General features: G+C 44.5%; 1 long non-coding RNA gene across 1 annotated transcript; it reads right to left on the bottom strand.

Annotated features, from left to right (window-relative positions):
* Positions 1-7,382: 7,382 nt before the first annotated feature.
* Positions 7,383-9,801, bottom strand: LOC123151032 (uncharacterized). Its single transcript, XR_006475459.1, has 2 exons — positions 8,981-9,801; positions 7,383-7,500 (listed from the first exon to the last, which is right to left on the bottom strand). It is a non-coding gene; the product is annotated as an uncharacterized lncRNA (long non-coding RNA).
* Positions 9,802-20,997: the final 11,196 nt, after the last annotated feature.

Below are 20,997 nucleotides of genomic sequence, written 5' to 3'. Positions count from 1 at the left end.
AGCAATAAAAAAGAGCACAAGGACGGATCCCTTTTTAAGTGCTGGGACTTCGGTCTCAGTCACCTATGAGGCTGGAACTAGCCAGGGTAATCGGCCATAATGGCCACCAAGGTATTGTCATTACTCCCTTGGTAAAATACCCCGTCGATCAGCTCCACGGATATGTCCGGATCCTCCTGGGAGGCCGGGTCAAGGGACCGTCCAGGGTCCTTGGGCTGTGGAGGAGGGTTGTTTATCTCCTTTACTGCCTGGCGCAGCTCCTGCGATGAAATCGCTAGAATGAATACTTAAACTACGGGAATACGAAACGGATGGGCGAGAAAAAGTCTCCGCTTACCCAGCTCGGAGGATTGTACATAGAGAATCCGCCCTACGGGTTGACACGGAGGAATTCCTCCTCTTCTCCCTTGTACAAAGTGGACAAGATCTTTATTAGATCAGCAGCCGATCCCGGCCCTTTGCGGCCGTGGCGGGTGGCGTCATCCTCCCCGTTGAAATCCCACATGGGGTGGCCTCTATACTGGAGCGGCTGCACCCCCCCCCCCCCGCGCATAATGCATATAGCCATGACCTCGATCATGGTCAATCCGGATCGAGCTAAAGAACTTATCCGGCTCATCAGATAAAGAATGTTCCTGCCATCTTCCTCCAGGGAGCTCCGTGGACGCCAGCTCCGGCGCTTCTCCAAAGGGGCATTGTCGAACTCAGGAAGGCCGATCCGAATAGGGTCCGGAAGGGGGACATCTTCTATATAAAACCATTCTGAAGGCCAGTCTTCGGACGTCTTCTTCGGGGTTCCGGACAGTTATCCGGTCCCGGCAATACGCCACACTTCGGCTCCGCCCACTTGATATATTGATCCCTTCTTAGAACGGGGCACAAGGCAGAACAACTTCTTCCACAGAGCGAAATGAGCCTCATAGCCCAAAAATAACTCGCAAAGGGCTACGAATCCCGTGATATGCAGCAGGGAGGCAGGCGTAAGGTTGTGCAGCTGGAGGCCATAGAACTCCAGAAGCCCCCGGAGAAACGGATGAATTGGGAATCCGAGCCCTCTTACCAGATAAGGGACAAGGCATACCCGCTCTCCCTTGGAGGGATTGGGACGGCTCTCCGCTTGCTCTCCGCCATTGTAGGTGGCAAGCCCGGCTCGAACCGGGACTAGGTACGCTGGGGGAAGAAATCCCTTGGGCTGAAGCATCACCAATTTGCTGTGCGGGATGGAACATCTCTCCCAATCTCCAGGCTTGGAACTAGGGGTGCGAGAGGAGGAGGTGCGTCGACCGGCCATGGTGGAATGGATCTCTGTCAGGTGCGCTCCAATGAAGACTCGGCAAGGGAGGATGATGTGATTTGTATCTGAATCCTCGTCTTTTTAAATAGGCGGCTCATTTACATAGCTAGGGGGGTAAATGTGAAAACACCCTGTCTCTTCACATTCGCTCGACACGTGGAAAGTGGCCATTATTGGGCGTAGAAGCCAAGGAGTACAAACCGTCATAAGGAACTTGACATTATTTTGACAGGTACACAGAATTCGGAGAGGAAACCGCCTTGCAATGCCGAAGATAATACTGCGCGCCGGACTCGTCGTAATTGAAGCCTGGTTCGGGGGCTACTAAGGGAGTCCTGAATTAGGGGGTCTCCGGATAGCCGGACTATCTCCGTTGGCCGGACTATTAGACTATGAAGATACAAGATTGAAGACTTCGTCTCGTGTCCGGATGGGACTCTACTTGGTGTGGAAGGCAACCTAGGCAATACGTATATGGATATCTCCTCCTTTGTAACCGACCTTGTGTAACCCTAACCTTCTCCGGTGTCTATATAAACCGAAGGGTTTTAGTCCGTAGGACAACAATCACAACATACAATCATATCATAGGCTAGCTTCTAGGGTTTAGCCTCTCTGATCTCGTGGTATATCCACTCTTGTACTACACATATCTTCAATATTAATTAAGCAGGACATAGGGTTTTACCTCCATCAAGAGGGCCCGAACTTGGGTAAAACATTGTGTCCCCTGCCTCCTGTTACCATCCGGCCTAGACGCACAGTTCGGGACCCCCTACCCGAGATCCGCCGGTTTTGACACCGACAGTAGGTATGGTGGCTGTTTTGAGGAAGATATAAGGAGGTTTATGTGTGACAGAGCGTATCATATCACGGGGTTTGGATGCACCGACGAAGTTTGCACCAACTCTCAATGTGAGAAAGGGCAATGCACGGTATCGAAGAGGCTAGCAAGGATGGAAGGGTGAGAGTGCGTATAATCCATGGACTCAACATTAGTCATAAAGAACTCACATACTTATTGCAAAAATCTACAAGTCATCAAAAACCTCGGTACTACACGCATGTTCCTAGGGGGATAGATTGGTTGGAAAATACCATCGCTCGTCCCCGACCGCCACTCATAAGGAAGACAATCAAATAACACCTCATGTTTCAAATTTGTTACACAACGTTTACCATATGTGCATGCTACGGGACTTGCAAACTTCAACACAAGCATTTCTCAAATTCACAACTACTCAACTAGCATGACTTTGATATTATTACCTCCATATCTCAAAACAATCATCAAGCATCAAACTTCTCTTAGTATTCAAAACACTCATAAGAAAGTTTTTACTAATCTTGTATACCTAGCATATTAGGATTTTAAGAAAATTACCATGCTATTAAGACTCTCAAAATAATATAAGTGAAGCATGAGAGTTCATCTATTTCTTGCCACCATGCACTAAAAGATATAAGTGAAGTACTAGAGCAAACAACAAACTACTCTGAAAGATATAAGTGAAGATCAATGAGTAGTTGAATAATTCTGCAACTATGTGAAGACTCTCTAGCATTTAAGAATTTCAGATCTTGGTATTTTATTCAAACAGCAAGCAAAACTAAATAAAATAAAATGACGCTCCAAGAAAAACACATATCATGTCGCGAATAAAAATATAGCTCCAAGTAAAGTTACCGATGAACGTAGACGAAAGAGGGGATGCCTTCCGGGGCATCCCCAAGCTTAGGCTCCTGGTTTTCCTTGAATATTACCTTGGGGTGCCTTGGGCATCCCCAAGCTTAGTCTCTTGCCACTCCTTATTCCATAGTCCATCGAATCCTTACCCAAAACTTGAAAACTTCACAACACAAAACTTAACAGAAAACTCGTAAGCTCCGTTAGTATAAGAAAATAAATCAACACTTCAAGGTACTGTAATGAACTCATTCTTTATTTATATTGGTGTAAAACCTACTGTATTCCAACTTCTCTATGGTTTATAAACTATTTTACTAGCCATAGATTCATCAAAATAAGTAAACAACACATGAAAAAAAGTTATATGCATGTTCTCTTCTCTTCCCAATTATGTGAGTTGGATTACTGAATTTTAAAGAATGTATATGTTTTAGGATTTTTGGAGATGTTTGTTCGAGCATAGAAGAAATTTGACTAGGCTTGAACTTTCGGTAGAGAATATCCGTATAATGTCCTTGCTCTAGATTAATTACTTTGTTGTCGGAACTTTTTATCAAATGTTTATCCCATGTGTGACACCCAAATATGGAGTCATAATCAGCCCCTTTTTTAGTTTTGGAGATACACTAAATGGACACGGAGAAAAATACGAAAATATATCATATATGCATGTATTTCCGGATTTTCATTGCGAGAGTTAGATGACCTGTAAATGATAAATGAGATGCTTCTAATTCCAGTTCTCAATTTTTTAAAGTTAGATCCCTTAACAAGCTTGCGGTTTTGCATATGTTGTGCTAATGTCTACTACGCAACCTTCTTCTTGTAGACGTTGTTGGGCCTCCAAGTGCAGAGGTTTGTAGGACAGTAGCAAATTTCCCTCAAGTGGATGACCTAAGGTTTATCAATCCGTAGGAGGCGTAGGATGAAGATGGTCTCTCGCAAGCAACCCTGCAACCAAATAACAAAGAGTCTCTTGTGTCCCCAACACACCCAATACAATGGTAAATTGTATAGGTGCACTAGTTCGGCGAAGAGATGGTGATACAAGTGGTAGATGGATGGTAGATAAAGGTTTTTGTAATCTGAAAATATAAAAACAGCAAGGTAACTAATGATAAAAGTGAGTGTAAACGGTATTGCAATGCGTTGAAACAAGGCCTAGGGTTCATACTTTCACTAGTGCAAGTTCTCTCAACAATAATAACATAATTGGATCACATAACTATCCCTCAACATGCAACAAAGGGTCACTCCAAAGTCACTAATAGCAGAGAACAAACGAAGAGATTATGGTAGGTACGAAACCACCTCAAAGTTATTCTTTCCAATCAATCCGTTCGGCTATTCTTATAAGTGTCACAAACAGACCTAGAGTTCGTCCTAGAATAACACCTTAAGACACCTTAAGACACAAGTATCAACCAAAACCCTAATGTCACCTAGATACTCCATTGTCAACTCAAGTATCCGTGGGTATGATTATACGATATGCATCACACAATCTCAGATTCATCTATTCCACCAACACATAGAACCTCAAAGAGTGCCCCAAAGTTTCTACCGGAGAATCACGACAAAAACATGTGCCAACCCCTATGCATAGGTTCATGGGCGGAACCCGCAAGTTGATCACCAAAACATACATCAACTGAATCACGTGATATCCCATTGTCACCACAGATACGCACGGCAAGACATACATCAAGTGTTCTCAAATCTTTAAAGACTCAATCCGATAAGATAACTTCAAAGGGGAAACTCAATCCATTACAAGAGAGTAGAGGGGGAGGAGAAACATAAGAGCCAACTATAAGAGGGAGAGAGAGAGAGATCAAACACATAGCTACTGGTACATACCCTCAGTCCTGAGGGAGAACTACTCCCTCCTCGTCATGGAGAGCACTAGGATGATGAAGATGGCCACAGGAGAGGGATTTTACCCTCCGGCAGGGTGCCAGAACGGGTCTAGATTTGCTTTCGGTGGCTACGGAGGCTTCTGGCGGCGTAACTCCCGATCTATTGTGCTCCCTGATCGTTTTAGGGTACTAGATGACCCGTTGCACCAATGGTGCAAAGTCCGAGAGCGAACCAAGTTTTCAAACCATGCAAGTTAGAATATTTATTATTTAGAGACCAACTTCTACTTTTATTGCCTTGTGAATGTTACGATTCAATGGAATTAGTAGTGATAACATGGTGTATTCTTCGATAGCTATTCCCCCCATTCCCTCCTATTTATAAAACTGTAATACTTGCAAAAGTACATTGGCTAACAGATCACACTTCTACACAAATAAGAAAAAAATGCATAAGATGTTTATATCAGGGAATAACCTTTGCAAAGTTAAGTAAAAGGTTTCATATGAGATATATTGATAAGTAGTAACATATGACCACTAAGCATGTGATGTGTTCCACTGTTTAGTTTCAACCACAAGTTGTTCCAGGTACCTATCAATTTCATATAAGCACTTTATAATAGAATTTTGGACAGCCTCAAACAATGTGCACCACTAATTAACACATGCAACCATTCTTACATAGCGAAGGCAAAGCTTCAATTATTTTCATTAGCTTGAAACTCAAAAACCCAGAAAGCATAATTTGTTCTCAGCCCTGTACAAGACTCATTGAAACCCTCCGTGTTCAATTTTGAAACCTTCTAGTAGAAACTGAAATATCACTGTGCACAGAGGTTATTGTTCTACTAAGTCACCGGACGAATAAACACATATGTAGAATCTCCCGTCGTCGGACTTAGTCCACCGAAATGCGGTGACCTAGAGACATAAAAACAAATTAGCACCACATAGTTAATGACAGAGAACCTATCAATCAAATTCCATCTAAGCCACCGAAATTTACTGGTTGCGCCAATGACTCAAGTACCTGATTTAAAACAATATTTATCTGCTTAGCATTTGGTACCGACATTTTTTCCACAGAATAACATCACAAGTTTTAGGATGCCTCTTCTAATTGAAGACGTAAAATGCCGCTTACATCATGGACTATAACAGTGTCCCTTTGACTAATATATATGTAATAATATTAATGTATGAACATGTATATCATACCAGTGTGCCTCTGCTAGTTAACTTCCCTTTATTATAAGTGTGCAACAAGCATTACCCTTTGCATATATAAATAGTAAGCAGGCGATCTGCTGGATTCTATAACCCATATATTAAAAATAAAATCCTTTATCGTAAGCAGCTACCATTGGTTTGGGCATACATAATAATAAGCAGGTGGTATACACTGAATTCTGGAACACCCGCATTAATTATTTGTGCACTTAGCCTTCCCTTATCAGCAAGCAGCAAATATTCTCCCAAAGAAGTAATCGCATGTATTGCCAAAAGCTAAGATAACTGGGCACATCCCACACACGTTGATATTAACCAACATAAGCACTAACAGGAAAACCATTCTCATGTCTCCCAACAGTTCAAAAAACCTTCAGGAATGCCTACTAATTAGCAAGGCCATGTTCTAGCGTACAAATAAATTATTTCCATCCAGTATATAATGCAGAAGCAAGTATTCTCTGGAAGGATATATTCATATATACCAAATAGACACAGTATAAGTTCCAACGATAATGGCATACCTATAGCAGAGACATAGCCTCAAGAAACGTTGTCCGTAGTTAAAAAAAATCATTATAGCAGAAACCAGAAGCCAACATCAGTGTGGTTCGCAAGAAGAGGAAGCCATTTCTGTTAATGAGTAGCACAACAGCAAATTGAAGAGAACCTACATTACATGGCATAAAATCCAGTTAAGAAGAAAATCTAATGTGATATGTAACTATATGGATACACTTGAGTTGTTATAATTACTTAGCAATTTAGAATGGAAAATTTAAGAAAATAATTCAAATTATTGCTTTTCCTATAGAGGCCCTATAACAAGAATATAGTTGCACAGAAGATCATCAGGTAAAAAACACTTTAGTAGATCCATGAAAAGCAAATGCCAAGATAAAAGGTCTGACATAGTTGTCCAGATTTTGTATCAACCAGTCATATATACAAGCATTTTGCCTCTATAAACAACATTTTAATGGTGGAGTAATCAATCTGAACAATTTTCAATAAAAAACAAAATATCCAAAGACTAAGCTCTAGTTCATGTATTTTAGAGAAGTTCAGTTCGGCGAAACTACGGAAGCAAAGGTCTGAAAATATCGATACACGTCAAACTATGTATTTCCATCAGCCTAAAAATTCGGAGAATTACATGGTACCGATACACGTCGAACTCTGTTAAAGCGGTACAGTTACAAGGCCAGAAAGGCGGTTCAAGTAACGATGCAGGGTGCTGAATAGACCTGCCTCAACTTCTTCAAAGATCCTTCTACATCTGCTAGCTTCTCTGAAACTATTTTCCCAAGATCAGAAGAGTAACCTTTTCCTTCTTCCATGTTTCAGAGGTAGTATTTGAGTGTGAGCAAAGAGCCTTCCACACAGAAGAACTGTTGAAAAGACAAGTAACAGCAAGATCTTTCCTACACAAGCAATAGCAAAGAATTGTTGAGAGTATCATCAAATTTAAAATTTCTGAACTTTTATGACAAATTTTGACCCAAAAAAAGTTCTTGGATTTTTTTTAATTTTCACAGATCATCAACCATACCAGGTGTGGCAATCTGGGAAATTTTACACAAAAAATATGAATAATTCCTAGAAGGAAGGCAGTGGTAAGCGAATAAATTTCAGTTCAAATCGGCATTGTTCCAAATATCGGCCAGTTAATTGGCATCTGGGTCAGTTAATCACTACTCGGTTGGTCAGCGAATTCGCCTATTTATCCCTACTCAGCACCCGACCAATATGGTACTCCCTCCGTTCGGAATTACTTGTCGCGGAAATGGATGTATCTAGATGTATTTTAGTTCTAGATACATCCATATCCAAGACAAGTAATTCCGAACGGAGGGAGTACAATATCCTGAACATTGCAAATCGGGTATCTAAACTATTCTCGCAGTAGTATAATTGCATTCTTATAGAAAATAAAGCAAGTAAAAAGTAGGAGGTACTTTCTAGAAAGCAGAAAGATTGAAGTATACACTGATTTATTTGTAAGATGTATCTTTATTATATTCAGCATATAACATGGTTGACAACAATAGGGGGCAGAAATAAATATTGCTAGAGCTTTGAAAAAAAGCTAATTACTATAGCTCTGTATTGTTGCATGTTGTTATTTAAATTCAGTAAATCTACTATGCTTGTGCTCTTTAGGAAACATCTCCAAAGATTTGCAACAATTCCAGTATAACATCTCCAGGTTTTTGAAGTCATGTTCATTATTATTCTTTCGTATAGAGTTGTTTACTAATTTCAGTTCTTCTTGAAACATCACACATCACTGGCTATTGCTTTTTTTCCAAAATGGGAATGCGCCAAAAATACATAGCCTAAAATTACATAATACAACCTTGACCGACAGTTTGCGAGAAGAACTTCAGAAAAGAAGGGAATATTAAGAAAAAAAAGAAACAGAGAAATATTGTAATGGTTACGAAGTTGTCTTTCTAAATGTGATAAGCCCTTCTAAGGTAATATTGCAAGGTGCACAACAACTTGTAAGTTGCAGAAACACATCTGGGGATCTTAAAAAAAACTCAAACCTTCGAAGCACTGTCACTGCCTAAATAGTAAATTCTAATTCTTGGGAATTTAGAAAGATAAAATCAGTGCTGACATGCCAGTGAAGAGCATAGTGAACACAATAGTGCTTAAGAAATTTGTCTGCGATCTTCTCTAGATATGGTTATAGCATCACCTTGCATGAATACATCATGGCATAGTTCAGGGCATTGGACAATCTCTACATGCACTGGGTGGTCTATTTAATGATCTTAAAGGATCCATGTCAAAAGATAAGAATGTGACGGTATAAGTAGAAGAACACATGTGTAGTTATTGACAGAAACAGAGAAGTAACTATAATCCAAACAATGCTTCAGCAAGAAAACATACTTGCTCTTAACTGGACAGCAGTCATTGCTCACGAAGTGTTGTTGGCCATCTGAATAGCAGGTGCAGGAGAGAGACGAGTGGCGGCCTAATTTTGGCTGTCATAAGGGTCGGGATCCGCCTCCCTTAGCTTCTTCACATCGAGGACTGGCCTGAATTTATTTGGGTGCCGGTACCCTGACTCTTGGAATGTAACAAAGGATCAATGGATTAGTAACAAAACTAACTGGTTGTAGCTTGCATACGTTATATGTACTCACTATTTTACTGAGACATATCAACACTATAATGCAGAAAATGCATGCAGATCAACATAACTGCACAAAAACCACCCATGCACGACACTGAAAATTGTACGAGAGGCTAGAGCTATTTTGTGTTGATCAAAACAATACATATTCAAGGAAATCTGTATTTATACATGGATAATATCTAACTTGAAAGGCCAAATTAGATTTAGGACATCAAACTATGGCCTCTTTGAGAACACCAAACTAAACTCCTGCCTGTTCAATTCAGAAGACGAAAAAGCTCCAGCTGGTACAACATCAAAGCGATTTTTGCAGAGTTAGAGAATTTCATTGCCGTGAATTAGTGGACAGCGAGATTTAGGCATTTTTCCATTGGAAATAACGACACTCTTTAATCCTCACTGTCATCCAGATGTATATAGTACATACCAATCTAGCATACAACTATATGGCCCAGCTTGAATCACATGGGACGATGAAATACATAGGCTATGGATATGACGAACCTGGAAAAGATAGGCAAATAACACAAATGATTACCTGCGGGCTGCATCGTCATTCATAATTGACCACTTAAATCACAAGGAGAAACCCACCTCGTGAGGCCCACCCGCCATCGACTCTTGAAGCAGCCTCAAACGTAAAAAAGGACCAACGGCTGACCAGACGCCAGCAGCCAAAAAAAAGCAGTGTTACTGCTGGAGTAACTCCATCGTGTGGTCAAAGGCATTGTGTGCGCTCGATGCCTCCAGAACGGCGGGTTGTCTAGCGTCATTTATATATTCAATATATGGAGATATATAGGCGGAAGAAGTACATCAGGGGGGCCACGAGGGACCCACGAGGGTGGAGGGCGTGCCCTAGGGGGTGGGCGCGCACCCCTACCTCGTGGCTGCCTCGAAGCTTCCTTGACGTAGACTCCAAGTCTCCCTGGTTGCTTTTGATCCAAAAATAAGTTCCGTGAAGTTTCGGGTCAATTGGACTCCGTTTGATTTTTCTATTCTGCGATACTCTAAAGCAAGGAAAAAACAGAAACTGGCACTGGGCTCTGGGTTAATAGGTTAGTCCCAAAAATGATATAAAAGTGTATAATAAAGCCCATAAACATTCAAAACAGTAGATAATATAGCATGGCGCAATCAAAAATTATAGATACGTTGGAGACGTATCATGTGCCACATATCTCATTCAAGACTTACCATCTTCAGTTCATTATAAATCTGTTTTTCTATCTCAAAGATGCTCGATGTCATAAATAGTTTGTGGGTGATCTTAGTATTCTTGCATACCTGTGCAATAGTGTAGCCGCAATGCTCTAACATATACTAACTAGGTAGTTTCTCTCAAGTTATCCACTTCTTAAGTTTATCGTCGACGATCAATATTGATCATTCAACATTCTAAGAGCAAGTATCATAGGATGACATAGGTGGGTTGTATGCCTTTAAATATTATATTTTGGGTGAGGTGGAGGATAGAGAAGGAAAGCGGGCTACTGATTAATAGTCGACTGCAGCACGTGCTTCTAGGCATATTGTGTGTGAGAGAGAGAGAGATGGGCCCTGTATCAAAAAAATATTACACATTTACATGCAACTATTGTACTTGCCAGCTATAAGCTTAGCTATAGATGATGTGGCAAGATCATATAGCCAGCAGTTGGTTATACTATTAACCATGCTCTAATTATCACTTACGGACCTGTATGCACTTTCTGAATTAGTGGTCAACAATCAATGTTGAACAATCAATATTGTAATTGTCTTTATTAGTTGTTGTTGCCTGATCATTGGCTTAACTTTGACATTTCTCTTATTCCGAGGTACCAATTTACAATGCTCCAAAAAAATATAATTCATATATATGATGTAACTTTTATGTTAGGATGAGCCATATAATGTACTCCCTCCATTTCAAAATAAGTGTCTCAACTTTGTACTAACTTTAGTACAAAGTCTTACTAAGGTCAAGACATTTATTTTGGGACGGAGGGAGTACTTCATCCTCATGCCACCAAGTAATCTGCTATGCCGCTTAATGTGACGCCCGAATAATTAGGCTACAGTAATCCCACGTTAACGATGCCACGTCACCTCGGTTATTGTTGATAATCTCGTGTTAGTTAGAAACAATTCAAATTCAAAATTTGAATTTAAGTTAAAACCATTAAAGTTTTCATAAGTCAAAACTAAATTGTTCCTAATGTGTCAAATAATCCATAGACCATGTTGGTAGAGAGACCACACCTTTATAAAGTATTTAGATGCACTAAAGTAAAGAAAATTGTGTCTAAAAACAAATATAAATACATTTTAAATAATAAAAATGTATCAAGTAATTGTTACTACACCAAACTTTTTGAGGTAGTGGCCTATATTATAACAATACTTTAGGAGTTTGTTTTGTATTTTTATAAAAACTAAAATAGGTGTAACTAAAATAGAACATAAAATGATAAATAAAGAAAAAGTAAAAGGACAAAAGAAAGGGGCAAAGCCCCCCTCTCCTTGGGCCAGATGGCCCAACTGGCCACCTAGGCAACCAGGAGGCCCACCCCGCACTCTCCATATCCCCCACCCCCGAAACCCTAGCCCAACAACCCCACACTCCTCCCCCACTCACTCTCTGCACCCCCCCGATCCATATCGGATTGGGAACTCGACGGCGCCCCTCGCTGCATCGATCACCGCCACCGCATGAGGATGATAACCCACAAGTATAGGGGATCGCAACAGTTTTCGATAAGTAAGAGTGTCGAACCCAACGAGGAGCTAAAGGTAGAACAAATATTCCCTCAAGTTCTATCGACCACCGATACAACTTTACGCACGCTTGACGTTCGCTTTACCTAGAACAGGAATGAAACTAGAAGTACTTTGTAGGTGTTGTTGGATAGGTTTGCAAGATAATAAAGAGTACATAAATAAAAAGTAGGGGCTGTTTAGATAAAGAAACAATAAAGTAAATATAGCGAGTGTGGAAAAGTGGGGGTAGGAGTTGCGAAATTGCCCCTAAGCAATTGACTACTTTACTAGACCGATAGCAAGTATCATGTGGGAGAGGCCACTGCTAGCATGTCATCCCTGACTTGGAATTCTATGCACTTATGATTGGAACTATTCGCAAGCATCCACAACTACTAACGTTCATTAAGGTAAAACCCAACCATAGCATTAAAATATATTCGTCCCCCTTCAATCCTGTATGCATCAATTTCTATGCTAGGTTGAAGCTTCTGTCACTCTTGCCCTCCAATACATAGTCCTATCAACATACAACTAACCCTAGGTTGTGATCCACACGCGCAATCATATGATGGGAACCAAAGGACAGCAACATAACCACAAGCAAATTAAATCAATCATAGCAATTCATCAACCACCGATAGGACAACAAAAATCTACTCAGACATCATAGGATGGCAACACATCATTGGATAATAATATGAAGCATAGAGCACCATGTTCAAGTAGAGGGTACAGTGGGTTGCGGAAGAGTGGACCACTGTAGATAGAGGGGGGAAGGTGATGGAGATGTTGGTGAAGATGGCGGAGGTGTTGGTGTAGATCGCGGTGATGATGATGGCCCCCAGTGGCACTCCGGCGCCACCGGAAGAGAAGGGCAGAGGGTGCCCCTTCGTCTTCTTCTTCCCTGACCTCCTACCTAGATGGGAGAAGGGTTTCCCTCTGGTCCTTGGCCTCCATGGCATGGGAGGGGCGAGATCCCCTCCGAGATTGGATCTGTCTCTCTGTCTCTCTCTATTTCCGCGTTCTCAGATTCTTCCCTTTCACCGTTTCTTATATTCCTGGAGATCCGTAACTCTGATTGGGCTGAAATTTTGACACGATCTCTATCCGGAAATTAGCTTTCTTGCGGTGAAAGAAGGGCATCAACCGACTTACGGGGTGGCCACGAGGGTCAGGGGCGCACCCAGGGGGGCAGGTGCGCCCCATGCCTCGTGGCCACCTCGGGCACCGTCTTGCGTGGATTTTTCTTCCCAAAAATCATATATATTCCAAAAAAATCTCGGTTAGTTTTTATCCCCTTTGGACTCCGTTTGATATGGATATTCTGCGAAACAAAAAACATGCAACAAACAGGAACTGGCACTGGGCACTGGATCAATATGTTAGTCCCAAAAATAGTACAAAAAGTTGACAAAAGTATATGAAAGTTGAATAATATTGGCATGTAACAGTCAAAAATTATAGATAAGACGGAGACGTATCAGAGGACAGCGCCACCCGTAGCGTCTCGGCCTCGCCGTCCTCCTCCTCGTCGCCACCTCGCCGAATCGTGTCCCCTTCTACCTCCCCACGCACCAGTGCCTGTGCCCTACTCCTCCCTTGTGAGCTACCCCTCCCTCCTCTCTCTGCCGCGGCCCCCGCCCTCTGTATACCCGCACACGCGTGGCCGTCGCCGCTCGGCTGCTCGCGAACTGCGCCACCCGCCGCAGCTCCCGGCGTTCCTCCAAGCCCCCCCATGCTGCGCGCCAGCAACCACCCCCCCCCCATTTTCCCACTGCTGCTGCCTTCCCCCCACGCCGGCGCTTTGCTCCTGCGCCCGCGCCGGATGACCCGCGCCCGACTGCACCTGCGGTCTGCCCCGCGGCGGCTCCCATTCTACTTCGGCCGCGCACCCCGCCTCCACTGCGGCTTGCCGTCGCACTTCCCCCTGCACCCCACCGTGGCCTCGTCCCCTACCCGCTTCTCCTTGCATGCCGTCGCGCTGTCTGCCACCCGCCTTGGTCGTCGTTCCCTCCATCGCGACAACTTGTTGCCGGCCCCGCCTCCTACCACGGCCCCGTCGTGCCGCTGCTCCGGCCATGGTCGCCGTGCGCCCTCGCCTAGGTTGGGCACCTCCAGCGCCCCATCGCCCGACCCGCATAGGCCCCTGGGGCCAATGACAAGTGGGGCCCCGCCCCTGAACGTTTTAGAAAGAAAAAAAATAAAAAATATATAATTAGAAAAATAAAAATTAATTAATTACTTAATTAACTTATTTAATCATGTTTAAATTAACCTAATAATATATTACCCTAATTAATACTATTAATTAACCTAAGTCTATGACCATGGGGACCCACTGGTCAAGTTGACTAGTCAACGGTCAATGCTGACTGGATGTTGACTTTGGCTGGCCCCACCAGTCAGCCTCTGCTGACTAGGTAGTTGACCAAGTCAACTGGGCCCACTGGTCAGCCACACAAGCCCATCTGTTGGTACACTTCTGTGTACCCATAGCATTTTAACATTTAATTTTCGAATTAAAATATTTTATAAATTGTTTAAAACTTACGAAAATTAATATAAAATAAACCGTAGCTCAGATGAAAAAACTTTGTACATGAAAGTTGCTTAGAACGACGAGACAAATCTAGATATGTAACCCGTTCGTCCGCCACACATCCCTAGCATAGCAAACACGTAACTTTCCCCCTCCGGTTCATCTGTCCAAAAACACGAAACACCGGGGATACTTTCCCGGACGTTTCCCCCTTCGCCAGTATCGCCTAGTACTGCGTTAGGTCACCCCTAGCACCGCGTATTGCCATGTTATGCTTTGTGTTGCTTTGATTGCTCTATTATTTATTGTGTTCCCCCTGTTACTTCTTTCCGGTAGACCCCGAGACTACCGGCGACCCCCAGTTCGACTATGGTGTTGACGACCCCTCCTTCTTGCCAGAGCAACCAGGCTAGCCCCCCCTTTGATCACCAGATATCGCCTATTATTCTCTCTATTGCTTGCATTAGAGTAGTGTAGCATGTTACTACTTTCCGTTAATCCTATCCTGATGCATAGCCTATCCTTGCTACTCTTGTTGTTACTTTTACCTGCAATCCTAATGCTTAGTATAGGATGCTAGTTTATCATCAGTGGCGCTACATTCTTGTCCGTCTGCCATGCTATACTATCGGGCCGTGATTACTCGGGAGGTGATCACGGGTATATACTATATACTTTATACATGATACATGTGATGACTAAAGTCGGGTTGGCTCGAGGAGTACCCATGGTTGATTCACGAATTGGGGGCTGGAAGGACATACGTTCCTGACGACCCTCTATGTGGATCTTTGTGGCGAAGCGACAGGGCAGGTTGAGACCACCTAGGAGAGAGGTGGGCCTGGCCTTGGTCGGCGTTCGCGGTTATTTCAACATAGCACGTTTAACGAGATCTTGGTATTTGATCTGAGTCTTGCCACTAGCCAATACGCACTAACCATCTACACGGGGACAGTTATGGGCACTCGACATCGTGGTATCAGCCGAAGCCTTCGTGATGTCAGTGTCTGAGCAGCGCGCGCCGGATTAGACCCTAAGCCTGCTCTTGTATTAATTGGGCTAGTTCTACTTCTGGCCGTGTTCGCAATGTGCAGGTGTGCAAAGGGCGATGGGCCCAGACCCCTGCGCCATAGGATTTACACCGGCGTGCTGACCTCTCTGTTGTGCCTATGTAGGGCTGCGACGTGTTGATCTTCCGAGGCCGGGCATGACCCAGAAAAGTGTGTCCGGACAAAGGGGATCGAGCGTGTTTGGAAATGTGGTGCACCCCTATAGGGAAGTTAATCTATTCAAATAGCCGAGATCTTCGGTAACAGGACGAGTTGGAGTTGTACCTTGACTTTATGACAACTAGAACCGGATACTTAATAAAACACACCCTTCCAAGTGCCAGATACAACCGGTGATCGCTCTCTCACAGGGCGACGAGGGGAGGATCATCGGTTAAGATTATGCTATGCGTTGCTACTTGGTGAACTTACCATCTACTCTCTTCTTCAGCTGCAAGATGGAGGTTACCAGAAGCATAGTCTTCGAAAGGACTAGCTATCCCCCCTTATTCTGGCATTCTGTGGTTCAGTCCACCTATGATACCCTTTTTCCATTTGATACCATTGCATACATATGTAGTGTAGCTCCTTGCTTGCGAGTACTTTGGATGAGTACTCACGGTTGCTTTGCTTCCCCTTTTCCCTTTCCTATACCCGATTGCTGCGACCAGACATTGGAGCCCAGGAGCCAGACGCCACTGTCGATGACGACTACTACTAGTCGGGAGGTGCATACTACTACGTGCAGCCCGCTGACGACGACCAGGAGTAGTTTAGGAGGATCCCAGATAGGAGGCATGCGCCTCTTTCGATCTGTATCCCAGTGTGTGCTAGCCTTCTTAAGGCAAACTTGTTTAACTTATGTGTATACTCAGATATTGTTGCTTTCGCTGACTCGTCTATGATCGAGCTCTTGTATTCGAGCCCTCAAGGCCCCTGGCTTGTAATATGATGCTTGTATGACTTATTTTATTTGTAGAGTTGTGTTGTGATATCTTCCTGTGAGTCCCTGATCTTGATCGTACACGTTTGCATGTATGATTAGTGTACGATTGAATCGGGGATGTCACAAGTTGGTGTCAGAGCCAACTGCCTGTAGGAATCCCCCTTCCGACTCTTTGGCCGAAGTTGAGTCTAGTCGATAAAAAATGTTTTACTAATATGGTTGTGCGGCCCATGGGCCCATGTCGCCATTGGGTGGTATTAGGATCTTTTTATTCCTCATCTTTACTATGGGATTCTAATCTCTCTTCTCTTCGGGTTGAAGATTTTCCTAACTCTAACATTAGGATCTCATGATCACATCCACCCAGAGAGCCCCTTATTACAGTTGATCGCCTGCTGCACCAGAAGATTCAGAAGATACTCTCCGATGTTATCCCGAGAACTTGTGCTCATTGCGTTTGCAATTCCCTTCCACCGTCAACCCCTAAAGATAACTACATGCACTTGCCATTCTTACCTTAGTCCCCAATTGCTCTTGTTATTACAAGATATCCCGAAATACTCGTTGTTGTTCCGAGAATCCTTGTGCCTACTGCCTTGTAGTTCCATGTCACCTGAATACACATACAAATTAAACCTCACACACACCGAGGATTTGTTTCTCCCGAGTTGTTCATGTGTGTCGGTGTCAAAACCGGCGGATCTCGGGTAGGGGGTCCCGAACTGTGCGTCTAAGGCGGATGGTAACAGGAGGTAGGGGACACGATGTTTTACCCAGGTTCGGGCCCTCTTGATGGAGGTAAAACCCTATGTCATGCTTGATTTATTCTTGATGATATGAGTATTACAAGAGTTGATCAACCACAAGATCAGAGAGGCTAAACCCTAGAAGCTAGCCTATGGTATGATTGTATGTTGTCCTATGGACTAAAACCCTCCGATTTATATAGACACCGGAGGGGGCTAGGGTTACACAAGGTCGGTTACAAAGGAGGAGATATACATATCCGTATTGCCTAGCTTGCCTTCCACGCCAAGTAGAGTCCCATACGGACACGAGACGAAGTCTCCAATCTTGATCTTCATAGTCCAACAGTCCGGCCAAAGGATATAATCCAGCTGTCCGGATACCCCTAATCCAGGACTCCCTCAGTAGCTCCCGAACCAGGCTTCAATGACGATGAGTCCGGCGCCCAGTTGTCTTCGGTATTGCAAGGCGGGTTCTTCTCCATCTTCCGAGCGTTTGTAAAGTAGTGTCCGGTCCCATAAATGTTTGGACCTCTTGGCTTCTGTGCCCAATAAGGGCTATCTCCCATGTGTTGAATGAATACGAGGCGCTAGGGCATTTTTACATTCACCCCCCTAGCTAGATAAATAAATTGTCTACTAAAGGGATGGGGATCCTTAGATCCAATCCATACCATCCTCCCCCGGCGAGAATCCATCAGAGCGCATTTTGGAAAGATCCATTCCAGCATGGCCGACCTCCGCAGCTCCTCCTCCCGCCCCCGTATCCCTTAGCCCGGTGATTGGGAGAGGTGTTCAGTCCCGCACAGTCTATTAGTCGAACTGCAGACTAAGGGATTTCACCCTCCGGCGTATATGGTGCCCGACCGAGCCGGGCTTGCCACCTACAATGGCGGGGAGCAAGCGGAGAGCTTTCCCTGCCCCTCTATGGGGGAACGGGTCTGCCTTGTTCCCTATTTATTAAGGGGGACTCGGATTTCCAATTCATCCGTTCCTCTGCGGGCTCCTGGAGTTCTACGGCCTCCAATTACACAATTTCACCCCCGCCTCCATCCTACATATCGCCGGCTATGTTGCTCTCTGCGAGTTGTTCCTGGGCTGCGAGAATCACTTCGAGCTGTGGAAAAGGCTATTTTGCCTGTCCCTCGCACACAAAGGGGTCACTTTATCAAGTGGGCGGAGCCGAAATATGGCGCATCGCCGATACCGGATACCTGTCCGGTACACGAAGAAGTCGTCCGAAGACTGGCCTTCAGAATGGTTTTATATGGAGGACGTTCCCCTTCCGGACCCTGTTCGGCGGGGTCTTCCTGAGTTCAACAATGCTCCTCTGAAGAGACGCTGAAGTTGGCGCCCACGGAGCCCCCAGGTGGAAGACAATGGAGAAGTCCTCTATCTGATGAACCGGATTAAAGCATTGGCTCGATCAGGATTGACAGTAATCGAAGTATGACGACTTCATCAGGATGACCTGAACCAGAGAAATGAAGACATCAAGGTAATGGATCAAACTCTTTGAGAAGAGCAACCAAGACCGAGAAGATACATCAGAATTTTGTAACCAGACCATTCCCTCTTATTCCACCTCCTAAAATCTCGGGATGAGATTTCTTGTAGTGGAGGAGAATTGTGATGCCTGGATAATTAGGCTACAGTAATCCCACGTTAACGATGGCACGTCACCTTGGTTACTGTTGATAATCTCGCGTTAGTTAGAAACAATTCAAATTCAAAATTTGAATTTAAGTTAAAACCATTAAAGTTTTCATAAGTCAAAACTAAATTGTTCCTAATGTGTCAAATAATCCATAGACCATGTTGGTGGAGAGACCACACCTTTATAAAGTATTTAGATGCACTAAAGTAAAGAAAATTCTGGCTAAAAACAAATATAAATACATTTTAAATAATAAAAATGTATCAAGTAATTATTACTACACCAAACTTTTTGAGGTAGTGGCCTATATTATAACAATACTTTAGGAGTTTGTTTTGTATTTTTATAAAAACTAAAATAGGTGTAACTAAAATAGAACAGAAAATAATAAATAAAGAAAAAGTAAAAGGACAAAAGAAAGGGGCAAAGCCCCCCTCTCCTTGGGCCGGAGGGCCCAACTGGCCACCCAGGCCACCAGGAGGCCCACCCCGCACTCTCCATATCCCCCACCCCTGAAACCCTAGCCCAACAACCCCACACTCCTCCCCCACTCGCTCTCTGCTTCCCCTCGATCCAGATCGGATTGGGCACTCGATGGCGCCCCTCGCTTCATCGACCACCGCCGCTGCACGAGGACAGTGCCACCCGGAGCGTCTCCGTCTCGCTGTCCTCCTCCTCGTCGCCGCCTCGCCAAATCGCGTCCCCGTCTACCTCCCCGCGCACCACTGCCCATGCCCTACTCCTCCCTTGTGAGCTCCCCCTCCCTCCTCTCTCTGTCGTGGCCTTCGCCCTCTATATACCCGCACACGTTCCCGGCGTTCCTCCAAGCCCCCCCCCCCCCGCCCATGCCACGCGCCAGCAACCGGCCCCCCATTTTCCCACTTCTGTTGCCTTCCCCCTGAGCCGGTGCTCTGCTCCTGCGCCCGTGTCGGATGACCCGCGCTCGACTGCGCCTGCGGTCTGCCCCGCGGTGGCTCCTGCTCTACTCCGTCCGCGCACCCCACCTCCACTACGGCTTGCCGCCGCACTTCGCCTCGCAGCCCCCGTGTTGTCCACGACCCGCGCACCCCGCTGCGACCTCGTCCCCTACCCGCTTCGCCCTGCGCGCCGTCGCGCCGTCTGCCACTCGCCCTGGTCGTTGTTCCCTCCACCGCAACAACTCGTCGCCGGCCCCGCCTCCTACCACGGCCCCGCCGCGCCGCTGCTCCGGCCACGGTCGTCGTGCGCCCTTGCTTGGGTCGGGCACCTCCATCGCCCCATCACCCGACCCGCATAGGCCCCTGGGGCCAATGAAAAGTGGAGCCCCACCCCTGAATGTTTTACAAAGAAAAAAAGAATAAAAATATATAATTAGAAAAATAAATTAATTAATTAGTTAATTAACTTATTTAATCATGTTTAAATTAACCTAATAATATATTACCCTAATTAAATACTGTTAATTAGCCTAAGTCTATGACTATGGGGACCCACTGGTCAAATTGACTAGTCAACGGTCAATGCTGACTGGGATGTTGACTTTGGCTGGCCCCACCAGTCAGCCTCTGCTGACTGGGTAGTTGACCAAGTCAACTGGGCCCACTGGTCAGCCACACAAGCCCATCTGTGGGTACACTTCTATGTACCAATAGCATTTTAACATTTAATTTTTGAATTAAAATATTTTAGAAACTATTTAAAACTTAGGAAAATTAATATAAAATAAACCGTAGCTTAGATGAAAAAACTTTGTACATGAAAGTTGCTCAGAACGACGAGACGAATCTGGATATGTAACCCGTTCGTCCGCCACACATCCCTAGCATAGCAAACACGTAACTTTCCCCCTCCGGTTCAGTTGTCCAAAAACGCGAAACACCGGGGATACTTTCCTGGATGTTTCCCCCTTCGCCAATATCGCCTAGTACTGCGTTAGGTCACCCCTAGCACCGTGTATTACCATGTTATGCTTATGCTTTGTGTTGCTTTGATTGCTTATTGTGTTCCCCCCATTACTTCTTTCTGGTAGACCCCGAGACTGTCAGCGACCCCCAGTTCGACTACGATGTTGATGACCCCTCGTTCTTGCCAGAGCAACCAGGCAAG

Source organism: Triticum aestivum, chromosome 7A (assembly GCF_018294505.1).
Source record: "Triticum aestivum cultivar Chinese Spring chromosome 7A, IWGSC CS RefSeq v2.1, whole genome shotgun sequence".
NCBI lineage: Eukaryota > Viridiplantae > Streptophyta > Magnoliopsida > Poales > Poaceae > Triticum > Triticum aestivum.
This window is presented reverse-complemented; position numbering and strand designations above follow the sequence as displayed.